Raw genomic sequence first — 19,053 nt, 5'->3', positions numbered from 1 at the left:
AATTTTATTTGATTCCTAGAAAAAAGTATAAAATTGGATTTTTTAAGTAAGGAGATAGAAAAAATTTTAATATTTGCCTGATGAGCGACTCGCGATGTCAGGAATATCATTCCGGACTTTACTATGTAATTGAACTCTCGAAGAAAGAGAGTGATACACTTCTTACGATATCCGTAATGGTCAACCGACGATAGGATCGACCGCAACCGCGCATGGAATGCAGCTATGCATCTCATTCGCCGTTCGACGTCCCTTGGTGAAACCAGCATACGCGCACGCGGCATACGCGCGAGTACGTGTACTAGCGGATAAAGAGGTCGTCGTAAATGCTTCGATGTTAATTCGCCACGAGTTTTGTAGGACACGCCGTGCGAGGCAAAGCGAGGCGTGGCGAACTCCAAGTAGAAGCTCGCTCATACACTGCTAAAGAAGCGATACGATACGAGCGTTAACGACTACACCTGAGCGTCAGCCTGGACATACGTCGAACGGTTTCTTGTGCCAAGATCGATGCCCTGCCCGAGCTTCCTAGTTATTTTGTATCATATCACGTCCGAAGGATTGTCTGCGAGGATTGTTTTTCTGATACATTTTAAATTTACCAAATAATACTGATTTACAAGGTTTCTATTTCTCAACAACTGAATGATAACTTTTATGTATTGTTAACTATTGAAAAAGAAATAAGATTAAAAAGTTCATTCACTTACAAATTTTGAGAAATGAAAGACTTTATTCTTTAAAAACTTTTAATAGTGAGTCTCAAAATTACCTACTATAATTGCTGAAAGTTTATATGTAATTTTTTTACAGTATAGGAAATGTAAATTAAACATCTTCGACTTGATTTAACTCTATAGTTGCCAGCATTAAAATCGTTTTTGAAGTTACGTAAATTCCCGTCTAACTTACAATTTAAGCTGAGTTAGTAACAAATTTGATCAGATTAATGAAATTACTTTATAGAGCTAGATTATTACATTGTTAGAAAATTATTAGATTTCAAATTCAAAACGGATTAGAACGTGCATTCTAGTCTATTTCGTTACAATTTAAATTTTCGTATTCTTTGCTATCTTGAAGAGAATCGTGATCTTCCGGAAGTACTGGCTCTAAAATTAATTTTATCTATACCTATAATCGAATGTATTCGAACGGTTTTTTGCCTGGGTCAATGTCTTGTCATGAGCACTTGACAGTGCTTTGCTCGGTATATCGATACGGCTAATGCTTCATACCTAATGATACACCCCGTACGTGGTTTAAATGCACATCGCGTTGTGAGCTTCCGCTGATGCAACGTTATGAAACGAATGATCGGAATTATTACTCACTGACACTGAACCTTAATGTTGAATGTTGCTGCGTTTGCAGGGAGAAGTTAATTTCTTCTTGTGCTTCCACAATCGGCGAATATCACTCAACTGGAAGAAAGTCAGGAAAGTCATATAATTGAATCGTATCGAAAGTCACTGATAACCGAATGAAAGCGGTGACACAGATCGGGCCGCGATCAGTAGATAATTATATTAGTTGTTAAGAAAGCGCAATTAAGGATGTATGAGTCATATCTCAAAACATTATCAAAAATAAAAAATATATTCTATTATTACGTCTGAATATCTGTGTAAAATTTGAGAACAATTCTTTTATTTAAAAGCTATTTACTCTTTTTGTTAGTCTTGATTCGTATATATGTAAAATCGTGTTTCGTAGTACTTATTTATAAATTTGATGAGAAAGTAACATTAAGAATTAAATCAAATTTTAAACATATATTGATCAAACAATAATAAATATTTGTACAAAAGTTTATTTGAATTCACCTGTTCGTTTAAAAGTTATTGATCGAAAACTATAGAAAAATATGATCATTTTGTTGCATAAAACCATTATAAGCCAACATTTGTTGTTTTACTTTTGGCAGTTGGTTTCAAAGCGTATATATGAAAGACTAATTAATTAGAAAATTTATACGTATTTGTGCGTGCGATATTGATGTAGTAATATGAGAGTCGTTTGAAAAGTTTTGAGCCTCAATACGAAGATGGTATTACTCGTTAAAACCATTCTGGTACTACAATCGTACATGCTTTGAAAAATACCTGTGAAAAATTGTAGCCATTGTGGATGCTCAGTTGTTTGACAGTCATTTGTGCCAGTCGATGTCAGTGATTTTGTAAAAATGGAAAAAATTGAATATACATTTCCAAGGCTCTGTTGGAGCGATTTAAGCGAAACGAGTCGGATTTTTGGCGTCGATTAATAACTGTTGATAAAACTTAGGATCCATTACTTCACTCCTGAAACGAAGGAACAGTCAAAAGAGTGGATTACATTCGTATAAGAAGCTTATTTTACAGAACAAGACATCAACTATTATTTGAATAGGTTAAAGGGATGGGAGCATTGCTGGGAAAAGTGTATCGACTTAAAAGGAGACTATGTTGGAAAATAAAACTGAATTTGACCGAAAAAATATTTATTTCCATGTTAGGCTCAAAACTTTTCAAACGACCCTCGTATATAGTGATGTGTCAATGACATAATTATTCGTATTAAAGATGTTTTTTGGAATGTTAATTATCAGGGTTGGGTAGTGCTAAGATAAAAGTTAAGTTAAAAAGTTAATTAATTTTAACTTAGTTACATTTTAGACTCTTAACTTTTTAACTTAATTTAGTTACATTTTATCAGTAACTATTAACTTTTAATTTGATTTTTTTTAAGTCAATCCTCAGATATAATGCGAGAGGATAATGAGTATATAATTTAGTAATTTTATATTGTTACTTGTGAACAAAAATAACCAGATTCTTTAATAAATATGTTGTGAGAAAGGAAACATAATTATGTAAAATAGACAAACTTTTTCTTTTTTCTTTTTTTTTGGTTGTTCATTCGGACCAAATTTAACTTTTAACTATTAAATTACTTTTTTTTTATTAACTTAACTTTTAATTCAATTAATTTCATTATGGATTAACTTGTATTTTAATTAAGTTAAATTTTCAAGGCTGTTAACTTTAACTTAACTTAGTTAAAAAAAAAGTTAACTTACCCAACCCTGTTAATTATCCCCATTACATATTTTACAAATGACAAACTTATTCGATGACATGAAACACGCAAAAAAATAAATAAATAAAAGAAAAGCCGTGTGTAACTGTTATATTTTTTCGTCAAGCAATTGTGATTTTTTGACTGAGATGCTGGTAAATTTTGCCTACTTTGAAGAGTGTGCAGATTTAAAAATAATTTTTTTTCCAAATAATCTTTTTTACCTTTTACCCTGCGTTCTATTTCAAAATAATGATAATATATAAACAACATAATATAATAAAATAATGACAATATAATGACAATATATTTCTAGCTAAACTAAACGAAACACGACTTCGATGTTTGATCAACGACGTTCATGAACGAAAACATATGAAATAACAAATATTATGCATATGTAGTATACTATATGTACACATATGTAACTATGTGTATACTGTTTATATACTATGTGTCTAATATACACGTAGTACATTACACATGTATAATACACATTTGTAATATTATGTATATATACACTATACATATATATATATATATATATATATACTATGCATGTGGAATCATCCGTAATAGCCAAAATTTACTTTATTTCGGTTTCCCTAACTTATCCTAAGAATCCTGATATAATAGATTAGAAACTGATCTCTTGAATTGAGCACAATACACTCGACTATCGGCCTTCGGCTACTTTCTCGATTTTCGTCCCATGCAATTCATCTCAGAAAAATGTTCATTATCTCAAAAATATAATTTTTTTTTTCAAAATTTCTTTAGGAATTAATTCTACGTACATGTACAAATCAAAAGAATGCAGTTCTTTAACTCGATTTTTTTTTATCTTCTTACTGACAAAGATTACTTCTTTTACACTATTATCTTTATAATTAAATTCTTTTCAATTACGTATATTTTTTCCCTTGATTTCACAGAATTTAATTATTTCAGCATATCCTTAAAACGTTTTCAAACATTTCATAACTAAGAAACTATTAAATAATCAAAAGGTTTCAATATCTTTTTTTTACATTTTTATATAGATATAACTGCTTTTACATGCAGTAAACTATTCAAATAATTTCAATAAAAAATTTATCGTGTTCCGTAATATTATACATATGTTACAAGCAATGGTTTATTGCAATTTATTAGAGATCCTCTATATCACCGTGAGTCAATAAAATAGATAAACAGATTCATAGAATTGGAATGTTTGAACAAATAATGATTGAGCATATTATTCGAACCTGCAGGCTGTGCAGGTCGCTGCCAGCGCCCTTTGATTGCATTTTCTGGGTTGGTAAGCAACTTAAGAATGACGATTCCGTTTTATTTATAAACAGCCACGCGGTGTGCAAAGGCTCGCTCGCGTGCGCTCACAGCGAGTTGCCGGGTTGAACGCCTCCAAGTGCAGCAGACCCGATAAAACGCTAACGGAGTGCGCTTTATGAGCTTTTTTTTTCTCTGTCGCAACATTGTTGGCCCGACTTTTCGTCCGATCGTCGCCACGGTTGTCTTTAATGCACTGTTCACGTTAGGCAGAGTGTTAATGAAGAATTGAAAAATAATTGCGACGGATCGCGTTGGTAGCGGCGATGCCATCGTTCCTCTTGCGTAACTCCGGCGCCGTAGTCACGCTTGGTAAAAAGTGTTACGTCCGTTGCAATTAGAACGATGTGGAAGAAAAAGGAGACACCTGAACCTCGACGAAGGCAATTAGGCGGTCGTACCTTGAAGAAAATATAGACTTTATATTAACTTTTATTATCATACAATTTTCTTTTTGTAAATAAAGCAAGAAATATATATATCTACACTTGAAGGATTTTACTTTTGCCTAGAAAAACATTAATTTTTATTTCTATATCTTTTCCAGTCTAAAAATTACTAAAAAGCAAACAATAGTTTTTTATCATAAAATCCAGTCTTTGCGCAAAAGTTAAATGAAAATTGCTTAGATCGTTTTAAATCTACATCTTAATATTTATTCTTATCAATCTTTCCTAACTATTATACATATAGAAGAGAGTTTGTCAATGCATTCTACAATACTTAAGAAATTTTTTATTATATTTCCTATTTGTTATTAATTTGTACGCAAATGGACATTGGAAATTGTAGCTCAATGTTTCAGAACCTGTTATTACATGTTTTAACAATTATAACTTTTTACTAATAATTAATTGATTAATTATAAGTCTTTTTATAACATGCTAAAAAAGAAATATTTCAACCTAGTCGCCTAAATCGTAAGTCTTCTAAATCATATCTCTTTTGAAAGTAACGAGTTTATGAATAAAAATAATTAAAAATATAAGAACAATAAAAAAAATTAATTAATATAACAAATTATAATAATTTATTGATAGCAAAAGTCAAGATTTAAAAACTTTGATAGTTAATAAATAACAATAATAAAAAGGCATCGAAATATAACTGGTTTAAACTTATTTTTTCACAATTAACATTTATATTTATATCAATTTTATATACGTATATATATATATATATATTATTGTTAATTGTTAGTCTTATTACCTTGTGATGATACAATTCAGAAAACTTGATAAATAAAAATATTGATTTAATCTATATAATAATTGCAAATGTATATATACTATAAATGTAAAATATTCTGTAAAAAACCTTTTTTTACGAAGACATATAAATTTAAAGTAAAATTATATAATTACATTTTTATCAGCTACATAAATTAATCAAAAAATAACATCAGTTGTACCGGATATTTTAAAATGCTGTCATCATGCACAAAACAAAATACCATTTATTTTTGTTTATATCACTCATTTATTCCGTTTATTTCGTTACTAAATGTTGTTTAATTATATCAAGTAATAATATAAAAAATTGATCAAATACGATTTAAATGATCAATATGCATTTAATAACACTCCTCTAACCAAATTTCTTGTTATCGATATATTATTAATTCTTTCATAAATTTAATGATATCACCGTCAAGTTTCGTCTTGTAGTAAATACGGTGTAATAAATGAGGCGGATCGCATCTTTCAATGATTTCTAATCGCCCATCTAAAGAGCGAATCTCTCCGAATTATCGGCGCACGTAAACGCAGAATGTTGAACGTGATATACGTCGGCTCGCGCATGTCCAGCTTCTCGTGCAATTACAACTTTCATTCAGGCGCGCAAGAAAAAGAAATCCGCGCCGGGCCGCGGTCGTCGTACCCGTGTAGCGTGACTCTGCACCGATCTGGCTCGACGACCTTTCCTGCTCGAGCATCGATGTCTCTTTTCGTGAAACACCTATTTGCTGCAATCACATCGCACGCCTACTTAATCCGTTAGCGTGTCGAGTCACATTCGCCACTATCTCTGGACATTTTACTATCTGCGTCAACTTAATAAATTGAAAAAAAACTATTGCTAAAAAAGAAAAAGAGAGAAAAGTTGACAGAAGTAACTCTCAAAGAATCTCTCTCTTAGAAGTGTAAAAATTTATTTACTTTGATGTCAGTTTTTTATAATGATAATCTTTTTCTTGTCAGACATACTCGTATTATACTGAGAGAAAAGGGTTTGCTGTTACTGATAAAAACGACGGTAAGATTATATTTCAAAGACAGCCATATATTCTTTATATATATATATTTTCTTTTGTCAAGAACAACCATATATTTTTAGATACATAGATAGAATCAATGTAGATTAAATAATTTATTATTCCCCCTGAGTTATGATGGCTCTCCTTACAATTGATACCTTGTGATTAACTTATTATTACTGTCATATCATTACTTTAACACTATCTTACAAGTATATTTTATTATATCTACTTTTATATATTCTATCTTATATCTACTTAACAATGCCTTGATCTCCATCATTTAACATCAGCTATCAGCTTATCCTATTTATGTTAGCCAAATTTTTTGATATCACTATAAATATTATTAATTCTTCCATAGATTTAATGGCTGTTTCATTAAGAAATAAAAATTTTCTAGATGAATAATAAAAAGTCTGTAATTTTTGAAAAAGAAAAGAATCAATTAACAACGGGATTTTTACAAGTGAAAAATGTTTATATTATATGTAAATAAATTTCATAAATTCGTAATTCTTTCATGATCTTTTTGATTGTTTGCGATAATTCATATACCTACTCTCGGTAATAGTGCGAACCTCTGGCATGGCACACCACGAACAAATATCCAAGTTCTACCGGCTATTCCGCCATCGTGCTACGTTCACGGCCGTTTTCTCAAATAGAAAGGCTGTTCCTTCGATTTTTTATCTACGACTCCTACGAGTATGGGACTAGAATCAGTACGGAGAAAACATCCACTAGAATAAGATATTATCCTTCAATGAACGTCTACGCACTCGTACAAACCGGTTTCAAACTAGAATGCTATTTCCGAACGGCACAAAAGTGTTTGATAATATTATGGCAAAGTAACTTGTTAGCAAAACATTTCTACAAAATTTTTAGAAAATTCACTTTTAATATAAATGGAATAATTTATTTTCCTGTTAATAATTAATTTATTTATCTTCCTTTACTTGTTTTTGCAATATATTGTATAGTAATAATACAGTTGAAATAATATAATTTTTATTTGTCTTGTAAAAACCGTTTTAAGAAGAGAGAGATAGAAAATCTTAAAATAAATAAAATTCGAACACAAGAGAACGATACAGTATTTTCAAGCTCCTAAAAGATTTTTTTGGCCTCCATGCCGAAGGCTGCCATTACGGTTGAGCCCTGGACGGATTCCTGAGCGAAATGTAAGGCAAATTCGCGTTTCTCCTCTCTGTCGCGAGTCACGCTCGCGTCTTGACGTCATTTTGCAGCAATTCGGCCGCCACGTGATAGGTATTTAAATGTACCGTACAGAGTTACCCCCGCAACGTTGCTGTGCAACAAACAAGAGCGATGCCTCCACTCGGCCTTCTCCGGCGGCGCGGTGGCGTCGCGACTCGCTCTCGAGTGTCTCCTCCACCTTTTCTGCGCCTACGTTCACGGCTGCCTCCTTTTCTCTCTCCTGGGTTCCACCACAAGGGGAGAAAAGAAGGCATTCTTTCGCAGGTAAAGCGCGCCGTTCACCTGGGCGTTGAGAGAGAGAGAGTCCGGTTCTTCAGTCTCGTAGCGGCGAGCCGGGGGGAAAGAGCTCCGTGACCCTGAGGACAATTCCCAGATCTTTTACTCCGTTTTCTCTTCCTTGCCATTCTTTCTCGCTGCGAATTCGCATTTGCTACCAGACATTTTGCGCTTCCTTCCTTTCTTCGTCGTCTTCCGGTCTCGTGAACGCATTATCGTTATCGACAGCCTGTTCGCGCGCGCGTGAGTTCAGTTCAGTTCCGTTCCGTTCTGTGAAGTGAATTGTCTTGGGCGGATCGTGGACGGACTTCTTCAGTGGTGTACATGTACCTTGGGACTAGAATCTCACCGTAGAACATAGGGAAAATCAACGTAAGTCTCTCTGAGAAATGTTATATCGCAAAAATCGGAATCGAAGCGTATTTCGACGCATGAGCGTGCATGATCTTTTTACATCAGCATTTCTTCGAACAGACGCCACAAGCCACAGGGCTACTCGGACTAGCGAAAGAATTCGGTCTCGAAAGAAATGGATACGAGATTAAATTCGTTGTCATAATTCACGAACGAGAAATTCTAAGGTCGTTTCATTTTTAGTTTAGCCTCTCAATTAGTTTAAATTTTTTTCTTTAATTTAATTAAATCCTAATCATTTTTCAACTATCGATGCCAAAAGACATTTCATTTAAAATTTCATTGTGTAAAAAGAATCATTCCTAAAAATTTAAATCCATGAAGTATTATTGTAAATGGTGTATATCTATGCTGAATGCACGCTGTAAGATGTATGATTTCTACACACGTGGAAATTTTAAAATCGCATAAGAGATGTTGAAATTTATGAAGCGCGATCATACATCCGTAATCTTAAAATATCAGACTGTTGCTGATAGATGAGCGTATTTAATTATTATAGCAATTGACAGTTCAAAACTGATTTACGCGCGAGGTTCCGATAAATACACAATTAAAAAAGTCAAAACAAATAATTACAATCATAATAGCGATAATTATTATTCATTGTATCTTGATAGAGAACCATAGTAACACGTAACATTTTTCTATTTCATTATCAATAACATTATAGATTCTGTGCCTCATTAGTTTTGAACATTTTTAACGAAATATGAATCAAAATATTAATATAAAAGCATTCTAATCTTCATTTGAGAAATATATTGTATAAAAAATAATTTCATTCTAGGAAATTTATTTATATAAATACAATGAAAAAATTTTTTCATGTAATTTGTTACACAAATCATGCAATTAACCAACTTCTCACATTAAAATAATTAAATTATGTAGCCATATCTACTTTAAAATCTTATATGTATTATATGTACATATACATATACATACATCTCTCTCTCTCTCTCTCTCTCTCTCTCTCTCTCTCTCTCTTCCTCTTTATATGATAGTGTAATATGAAGATTGCTTCAAAATCTACTTGTTACAGAAATTACTAGAAATTCTTTTTTATCTTTATTGATGTTTCTCGAATATTCATTCAGTTGAATGCAGTCAGTTCTTGTGCCTCGATTTGCTCGATACTCTTTAAACGATAAATCGCTACCGGTCCGATCCTGTGGTACACATACAGATTACGTGTAGCACAAATTCGCGTCGTAAAGCATCATAAGAACGCATGTAAATGCAGAAGAGAAAGTTTCTTGTACGTGAATTTTATCTACATGCCCTTCGCGCACCTTGCGTTGCCTTTGCAAAATGCTAATAGGATATTGAGACGAATGAAATTATGAGTTATGTACGCAAGAAAGACTTGGCAACGCGCGCGCGCGCGCGCGCGAATAATAATTTAAGAATGCACACTCGCTCGGCATGATGCGATAATTTTGTGGCATCGCGGTTACAAACTTCGGCTACTTTCGGAAATATCAGTCGTGTGCATCCATTTTATCCTTGTTGTTAATTTATTCTGTTTGTTAATATTAAACAGAGTTGTTGAAATAATACATTAGGAGTCGGTATTCATAGTCAGTTCTTATATTCAAGACCGTCTTAAGTTCAGTCTTGAGATGTCATGAACCAATCAGAGGGCTGTATTAGCATCTTAAGACATTACTTAAAATGGTCTTGAAATAAGATCTGACTATGAATATCAGCCTATGTGTATTCAAGTGAAATTTCCAAATGTAACCTTTTGCGAGTATCGATAGGAAAAGAAAAGCGATCGCCGGATTCCTTTGCCCTCCGTTTCGCAAGTCGTCGGACTCAAAAGAGTGAGAGAACACGAGTTTTATCTGTACAAATACCTATAATTATTCAATTCATCAAATTTAATGCAAATATAATGTCGCAAAAGAACTGTATATACATTGTCGTAAATGTTTTCGCTGTTACGAAATTACAATTTAATGTTGAATTTAACTTACTGTTTGCGAAATATCGTGAAATTATTTTTAATACGTTCATTTTGGACTGCAAGTACTGCAGATTGTGAGTTTCTACAATTAACACCAAACAATTTGCAATTGTTTGATGATTTTCGTATATTGAAATTTTTATATAGGGTAAATGTCCCAATTACTGCCAGTGTCCCAATTAGTGCAGTTTTTTTTAATTGCGGCATTTATATAAAAGTATGAGATCGTTATGCATTAAGAGTGTTTTCAATTAAACTATAACTTCAGTTAAACTATAAATATAAGCACAATTGTATAAGATATTCTATATGTTTTATATTTATAAAATAATTTAAAAAATTAAGAAATGTCACTGAAGATGCAAACTCCATGATTTTCTAATTAGAAGTGAAGCGGAACTGCATAATTTGAAAGTGCAAGCAAACGTGGTATTTCCACTTTTTTATATGTATTAAAGTAATTTTATGATAATGTTTAAATAATATTTCAATAAAATAAGCATAAAAAAGCGATGGGTTACTTTTTTTATTTAATTTGTTGAAGTAGTAGCATTCGGGACAATCATTTAAAGTTTGCTTGCATTACTGCCGGCAGTAAATGAATCCTGTTATGAGTGAATATGTACTAATATGCCGCTAGTTTGACGTTTTTGGTTATCTAGGTAGGTATTCTTAGTGTAAAACGATGTAATAAATATTACTATTAGGCATCACTAAATAATAATACTTGAAAAATATTTTTTTCTCTGTTATCTATATAATAATTAATGTATATATTTTGTTTAGAGTGCTGAAAAAGCTTAAATATCGTAACCTATATTTTAATCTATAAATTGGTTAATAAAAATAAATACGTAAGTACTCTTCTGTTACAATTTTTAGAAATAATTAAAAACTGAAGGATATATCGCAAAAATTAATAGCTTCATACATTTTGTATTGCATATATTTTGTATTGTATTTCATACTACACACTGTGCAGTAATTAGGTGGCAGAATTTGGTACACTGGCAATAAATAGGGAGGCAGTATTAGGTACATGTGGCAGTAATTGAGGGGACAGTATTTGGACAAAGGTTGGCAGTAATATGTTCAATACCTCACATCCCCTACAGCACAAAAGTTGCAGCAACAATGCTACAACATTGCAGCAATATTGCATGTTGCAGCAATATTGCAACGATATTGCTGCACGTTCTGTACTGTATATTGTTTTTTTCACTATATTTAAATAATTAGTTAGTTTTCGAGCTTGTTACTTTTATTTAGTGTATATTAAAGTTTCTACTTGAATATAATAAAAAAAGTGATGTCTATTATACATGTATCTTAAAAGCTTCAAAATAAGCATCTCAATTACCACTATATGCTTAAAGCAGCAGTAACTGGGACATTTACCCCATACACTTCACAGAGTATATAAATTTTTTAGATTTAACTTATTACAATAACACAGCTCAAAAAACAAAGTTTTCCAGAAAATAAGTTTTATATACTCTTGAAGTATATTATTTTTTTTATGTTTTCTTTTTTATTATTTTTCGTTGTTTCTTTTTATAAGCAATTAAATAAATGACAATTTTTGTATTATGTCATTGTTGTTATAAATAAGTTACATTGTTGTTATAATATTAACTTTTGGCTTGGCGGTGGATTATTTACTAATAAGACAGGATAGAAATTCCTTAAAATTTTCAAAAATTGTTCATATAGTGGCTACTAAAAACCAACATATCCTAACTTTACAATAATTTTTGTGCATATCAATCTGTTTTTAGTTTACATTACAAGTTAATAAAATGTTTGCTATAATCAATTTAAAAACGATATTTTAAGTACTAGAATATATTAAATATTTGTAAAGATCTCTTTATCTAATCAGTACAATAAAATTACCGAATCATTAACCGAAAACTTTTGGCAGCCATTGTACGTTTCCCTTACATCTTAAGAATGTAAAAGGATCAAATTCGAAGATTGCTGTTTCTTTTTACTGCTGCTCTATGAACTACATTTATCGCAAAACAATTTTTCGATCTAGTAGAGTTCGGATCAAGAATCGCATTCTTTCTTTTAAATAATTTTAAGAAGTATATCTTTAAAGAGTCAAAATATCCTTTATGATATTACGATGGCCTAACTCTTCTATCGTACTGATATCTCCGCCATTACGGCAGAGAAAACATGGGGCCAGTCTTGGGGCTTTTAAAACGATGAAACGATAGGTACGTAGATAGATAGGTAGCTAAGTTAGTAGGTAGAAAGATAGGCAGATATACATGACTTGTAGATGCTAGCGTGTAGGTAGATAAGTGCTTGCATATGGTGTAGCAGAGTCTGACCGTATCTCGCGTATTAAAGGCACTATTCAGAATCTCGTGTAACTCTTATTTACCATTATTTTAAACATAGATTATAAATATGCATGCGTTTGCAAGTTCAAATTTTACATACACAAATTTTATTTTTAATCCATTCCATACACTTTTGTGATAATTACAAAATCAAACATATCCACTTTTTATTAAGATGCAAGTGCATCAATTAATATTTTTAGACACTACTTAGTAGACATCACGACAAATCTTGAAGCAAGATCTTTTGAAAGATTTGTATGGCATTTATTTAGGAAAGCAGCGTACGTTTTGAATATCAACTCCTTATAACGAATATCTAATTCTTTAAGTAGGTATTATACATGATCGTCTCAATCAAATTCTCATTATGCTTCGCTTGGCTTTGTAACTTAAGGACAAATTCACTGAAGGACGAATTCACTGACTATATGACGCTACCTTGTTGGGATACCGTTAGTCGCCAACGGCTAGAGCACATCATTGCCGTGAGAAATTCCAATCGCGTAACAGACGTCGAGTGCTAAATAAAAGTCCCAAAAAGTCATCCCAATTGAAGCATTGTTGCCGGAATCGTCAAATGTCAAGCCTAAAAAAACGCAAGCCTAAAAATATTATTCATTTGCTATAACAACAAGTCAAAGGAGAAAATAAATTTGAATGTTTTGAGCTATTAAAATTTTAATTTTGTAATTTTAATTTTGTAATTTTAATTTTGAAATGCAATTTTGATGTAATAACTGACTGTAGAGGAATAAAAGTACGTACTTTTAAAGTACATGTTCTCTTTTTTTATGTTTTCGTTCTTTTTCGCAAGCAATTGCAACAGAAATTACAATTTTTTAGTTATGTCACTATTACAGCAAATGAATGATATCATAATAAAACATCAAGTTCGGCTCTTACTTTCGCGCTACTTCGGAAAGTTCGGAAATTATCCAGCACGTGTAAGTGCGCGCCGCATGTTTCCCGTCGCTTTTACGCGGCATGGTTGTGGGATCCTCGTCCCCGGGATTGCGGCTTCCTCGTTGCAACAATCCATAATCACGCGACCGCGCGACCGCACCGCGCCGGCATACTGCGGGACCATTTTTCGCGCGCGGCTCGTAGTGCAGCTGCAATGTGTCGATTGCCGCGCGGCATAATCGCTACCACGCTACCACGCTACCACTGCATGGCCACGCCCTGCGTGCTACCATCGCGTACCTAACGCGGCATACCTTGGTATATTCGCAACTACACTTGGCGACTGAAGAGCCTTATATTTTCATCGTCGCGGCTCATCCCGCTCATCTCGGAATGAAACGCAGTTGTATTTCGCGTACGATATTTGCGGCCTCCGTGTTGTACCGCGCGCCACGTGGCCGCAACCACGACACAGCGTAGCGCGGGCACTGCACTGTGCCACTGCCGCGGCACTGGTCGCGCTTTTATCGGTTGACGAACCGCGAGAAATGTGAAATTGCACGATCATGCCATTGCGACTAAAATATCGAAAAGTTGCCATCTTCTGAAGAGTTTTTGTAAATCAAATAAGTAAAAAAAAATACCAAATATGGTCGAAGCTGGATTTTGATACGGCAAAGATTTTGCTGGAGTTTGGAAAAATGAAAAAAATTGTTCATATGTAATTATATATAAAATTATACACAATTATGTATGGGCATTTTTTTATATTTCTTTAAATTTGATTTTTTCTAAAACAAATATGTAATACGAAAATTATTTATTTAATTATTTTTTATGTATTCTCATTATTATTATTTTTATTACACTAAAAAGTACAAAAGAAAAAAGAATGTATGAACATATATGGACATATTTCGCATGTAGATATAAATATATATGTTTATAAATATCTATACGTATTTATGTATATTTATACATATTTATATATATTTATGCATGCAAATTTTTTACCGGGATTTTAGCAACCAGTTTAAACATTTTATATAATTATTTTGACAATTCAAACAAAATTATTTTTAAGTTCATATTGAATTAAATATCTAGATACTTTAACAAAACTACTCTTCCTTGTAATATAATATTCCTATGTAAATTTTAAATACATCTCATTATATAAGCTGCGATTACTGTCGGAGTTAAAAACGCAATCGCAAACTGAAGCTAAAATAGTAAATCACAAATTATACTGATCATCAATTTAATAATTAAGTTCTTAATAATTAAGTTTTACAGTTTTTTAAGATGCTTATTAGTTAGAAAGAGCTTTGTATACTGAAAAGAGTTTATTGCAAAAAATATTATCAGCTTTTATAAATTTTTTTTGTGCGATCTTACAAAATAATTCGTCTTTTCTTAAACCTTTTGCATTTAATAGATACATTTTTATTTAATTTAATAATAATCTAAATGTTGTTTAATCTTGCGACATGAATTTTGCACAAGATGAAAGATTAGTTATTTCAAAATTTTTTAAATTTAAGATTGATTTTAATTGTGTTAGAAAGATGACAGTAATGCTGTTTAAGTATTTCGCAACTAGTTTAATTAAACAGAAAAGCGGGAATGTAGGATAAATTTATATATCACTTTTGATTGCCGTGACAAATCAACAAAACAGTTAAACGATGAATTAAACGATGTCAATTCTTATCTGAAAACGAATGTCATGCTTCCTCGACGTTCACTCGTCGCGTGACATTGTCATTTGTCGGTTGCGAATAGCTTTATCGGTCAGCGAACCGTGAGAACCGTGCGAGATAACAAACGGTTAGGTCATTCCGTGAGAAAACGCAACGTGGCTTCGTGTCATAAACCTCGACCCTGAATTTCCATCGGCCATACCACGTGCATCCCGTATTCAGGAAACAAACGGTAAAACCTGAGCCGGCTTTAATGAGGGCAATGCGACAAAAGTCATGCTTGTGAAAACGAGGCTGATGGTCGATGCTTAAAAACGATTGTGTCCTTCGTGAAAGAATAAATAGAACACGCATCACGGGATACCAAATTTGCGGAATACCGCATAAACACAGAAAGAACGGTTTGTCTAGAAATTTAATTAGACATAAATCTGAAAATAATTTTGTTAAACTATTGGATAATATATAAGACGCACATGCTTTATTTATTATTTTTAGATTTAGTTAAATTTTTACATTTATTAGCAAAATCTTTTTTTTTCCATGAAATTAATAGGTATTCATTCCTTAGAAAGTGCGCTATATATATATATATATATGTATATATAATGTGTATGTATTCCCACACACACACACACACACACACACACACACACGTGCACTAATGTATATGATATATGATGTATACGATACATTAATGTATGTGATACTAATGTATATGATAATATATATGACACATCTAATATATATGATAGGACTTTTTATAAATTAAAATTAATATAAAATTTAAGATTAGAATAAAAGTAATGCTAATTGATATATAATACGTTTCATGACCTAATTGTGATATTTCTTTACATGGTTTCGTACGTCGATTGCTAACAGTTACAACTGATTGTAAGTTACTCCAAGCCTGTAGGCCTAGGATATATCTGAATAATTTAACAATAGCTCTCACTAATTAATCCTAGTGTACGAAATGAAAAGCTGAATGAATAGTCCGTGAATATATAAGATGAAATTAAATAAAATTGGATTAAATATCGTTAATTATATCGAACCGTGTCCAACGTGCTTCTTTATAGATGTTGTAAACACAAAGTCGTACTCACGTTTAAGCATCAATTCAACAGCTAGTGCCTCTAAATGCAGAATTTCCTACAGTGTGCTACAATAGAAGATACACCGCATGCTGCATCACCATTGGGTGACAGACTTCTAACCGCAAATGGCTAGAAGGAGAGTAAGACGCGGAATGTGCTTACACAATTGCCAATCAAACCGCACGAAAGAAACGTTGAACTGACTAGACGGTTTATGATCTGGTGTTAGATATCACTTTCAACTATTGTACTGATCAAATAGATCGCTGCAAAAACAATTTTATCGGTATCATAGGATGCTTAGAATCATCCCAAGTTATACGGGAAAATCAATTTTGTCGGAGAGTCTAAAAATTTAACTAAACTGAAAATAAAACTGAAAATAAAATCAGAAAATAACTAGATACCGCATAAAAATATACTAAATATAATAAATATTATTGATTAACATCATATTTCAGAGGATACACGACAAAATTATAATAAAAAAAATTTTCCTTTATGAATTCTAGAACTAATTTTATGTATCATAAAATTAGTTCTAGAATTCATAAAAGAAATTTTTTTTTATTATAATTTTGTCGTGTATTCTTTGAAATATGATGCTAATCAATAATATTTATTTTCACAATAAAATTTCAGTGTAATTTTAATAAAATTTTCTCCACCACTTACACCATTCGAATTTATTTATTGCACTAGTAGTGTATTTTTATGCGGATACAAATCTAATAATAAACTTTCTTGAATCATTAAAATAATTACGTAGAAAATTCAAATATGATAAACAATGAAGCAAAAAATTTTGACATTCCAGCAATCAGTTTAAGCGTCCTACATACCTAATTATTTTGATGGTCCAAAGAAATTATTTTTAGATTTCTATGAATTTTTAAATATTTCAGTTAAACCGTCCTTTCCATGCAAAATCTCTAACATACAAGAATAGTAGCGTAGTTTTTAGAAAACAAATTCAACATAAAAAAGTTAAAGAAAAAAGCTAAAGAAAAAAGTTAAGGATTCTCCTTGGCTTGGCTTCGACTAGACAACACAATGGCACAATGGTAGTGATGAAAGAGGAAAAGGTCCGTACCTGGCCCTTCGTATAAAAGCAAACCTATTAAAGCTTCCTTCACGCACACAATTCTCATAAAGGCACCTTCTCATAAAGAAACCTATTTGAAAAGTACATCCATGCTCAAAAATACGTAGTTTGGATTTTCACAAATTGTTCCCTTAAAAAAATTTACTTTATCCCTCAAATTCCACACTGATGCGAATTCGGACTAGCAAAAATTTCAAACTGTTGTCATCTCTCGATGAATTGATATTTCCCTATAACGACAAACTTGTCTCTGATCTTTATTGTGTACGCCGCAAACGTTCTTATGGTCATTTCTGTCGTAACTAAGCAGCGTCTACAAAACTTGGAGTTGGTACGAATACGCACCTGTGTGGAATTTGTGAGTGCAAAATTGGTGCCTACAAAATTTTTGAGAATTAATTTCTCAGCAAAGTTTTCATTAAAACTTCAAAAAGAAGTATTTTTTATGTATGTACTAGTTTTTATTACGGTAATTATACAGTTACCACTAACTACCTCGAAAATCAGATTTCCTAACTTCAATAGTAGTCAACTTTAACGCTAAGTATCTCGGTTCGCGGGGCAGAGCGATGCTTATTTCTGCCAGATTATTTCATTTCATGCAAAAACACGTCGAATAAGCCTAATTTTATTTTTTAGGTGGTCAGTGGTAAACTGTATAATTATTTGTATACTTTATATAATATATAATTGTATAGTGTTTGCGACATAGCGTACGTAAAATTATATGTAAAATTTTGAAAATTGATGCACTAGTTTCAATAGCGTTAATTGTTTTAAAAGAGAACACGAGCGCGATGTAACATTTACGAGTCAGATAACAGTAGGCGTGTACGCGATTAAGGTGTCCGATTTATAATGGCGTATTTATAATGAACATCGCTCAGGTTTATGTATACAATATGCAACAATAACAGATTAATTTAATGTTATCTTTATTTATATAATATATATATAATATATAACTATATATATATATAACTAACTCAACTTCGCATTAAAAGCATTTTTAAAAATAAACAATGTTTTCCTGCGTACGTATATCACGTACTCTCATTTATTTTCCTTCTAAAAATGGTCAAACTTGAAGCTGACATAAAAAATATTTCTTTTTATTCAATTCAATTTATAATAATTTTTCCTTAAAATACGTTTTGTTAACAGTTAAAAACCAATATACAAATTAAACGATTAAATACGTTGATATAAAAGAAATTGCCAAATGTGAGCCGACACTGTAGTTGTTAGTGTATAATCCAATGTGTATAATTAAAAAATGTGATACAAACGTTTCAACCCTGGTATTGGGTCCTCTTCAGTGTAGAATATCTGTGTTTAAGATAATTT

At 31.9% G+C, this 19,053-nt stretch overlaps 1 protein-coding gene across 1 annotated transcript in view; it reads left to right on the top strand.

The window, feature by feature from the left end:
* The first annotated feature begins 8,210 nt into the window (after window positions 1-8,210).
* The window catches only part of uif (sushi, von Willebrand factor type A, EGF and pentraxin domain-containing protein uif), a 68,846-nt gene continuing 58,003 nt past the window's right edge, over window positions 8,211-19,053 (top strand). The window contains 1 exon segment of the mRNA XM_018455657.1: window positions 8,211-8,521. The gene's annotated coding sequence lies outside the window, so the exon portion shown is untranslated.

Source organism: Mycetomoellerius zeteki, unplaced genomic scaffold (genome assembly GCF_001594055.1).
Source record: "Mycetomoellerius zeteki isolate Tzet28-1 unplaced genomic scaffold, Tzet1.0 scaffold50, whole genome shotgun sequence".
In the NCBI taxonomy this organism is placed as follows: Eukaryota; Metazoa; Arthropoda; class Insecta; order Hymenoptera; family Formicidae; genus Mycetomoellerius; species Mycetomoellerius zeteki.
Note: the sequence above shows the minus strand (reverse complement) of the source record. Positions and strands in the feature narration are given on the sequence as shown.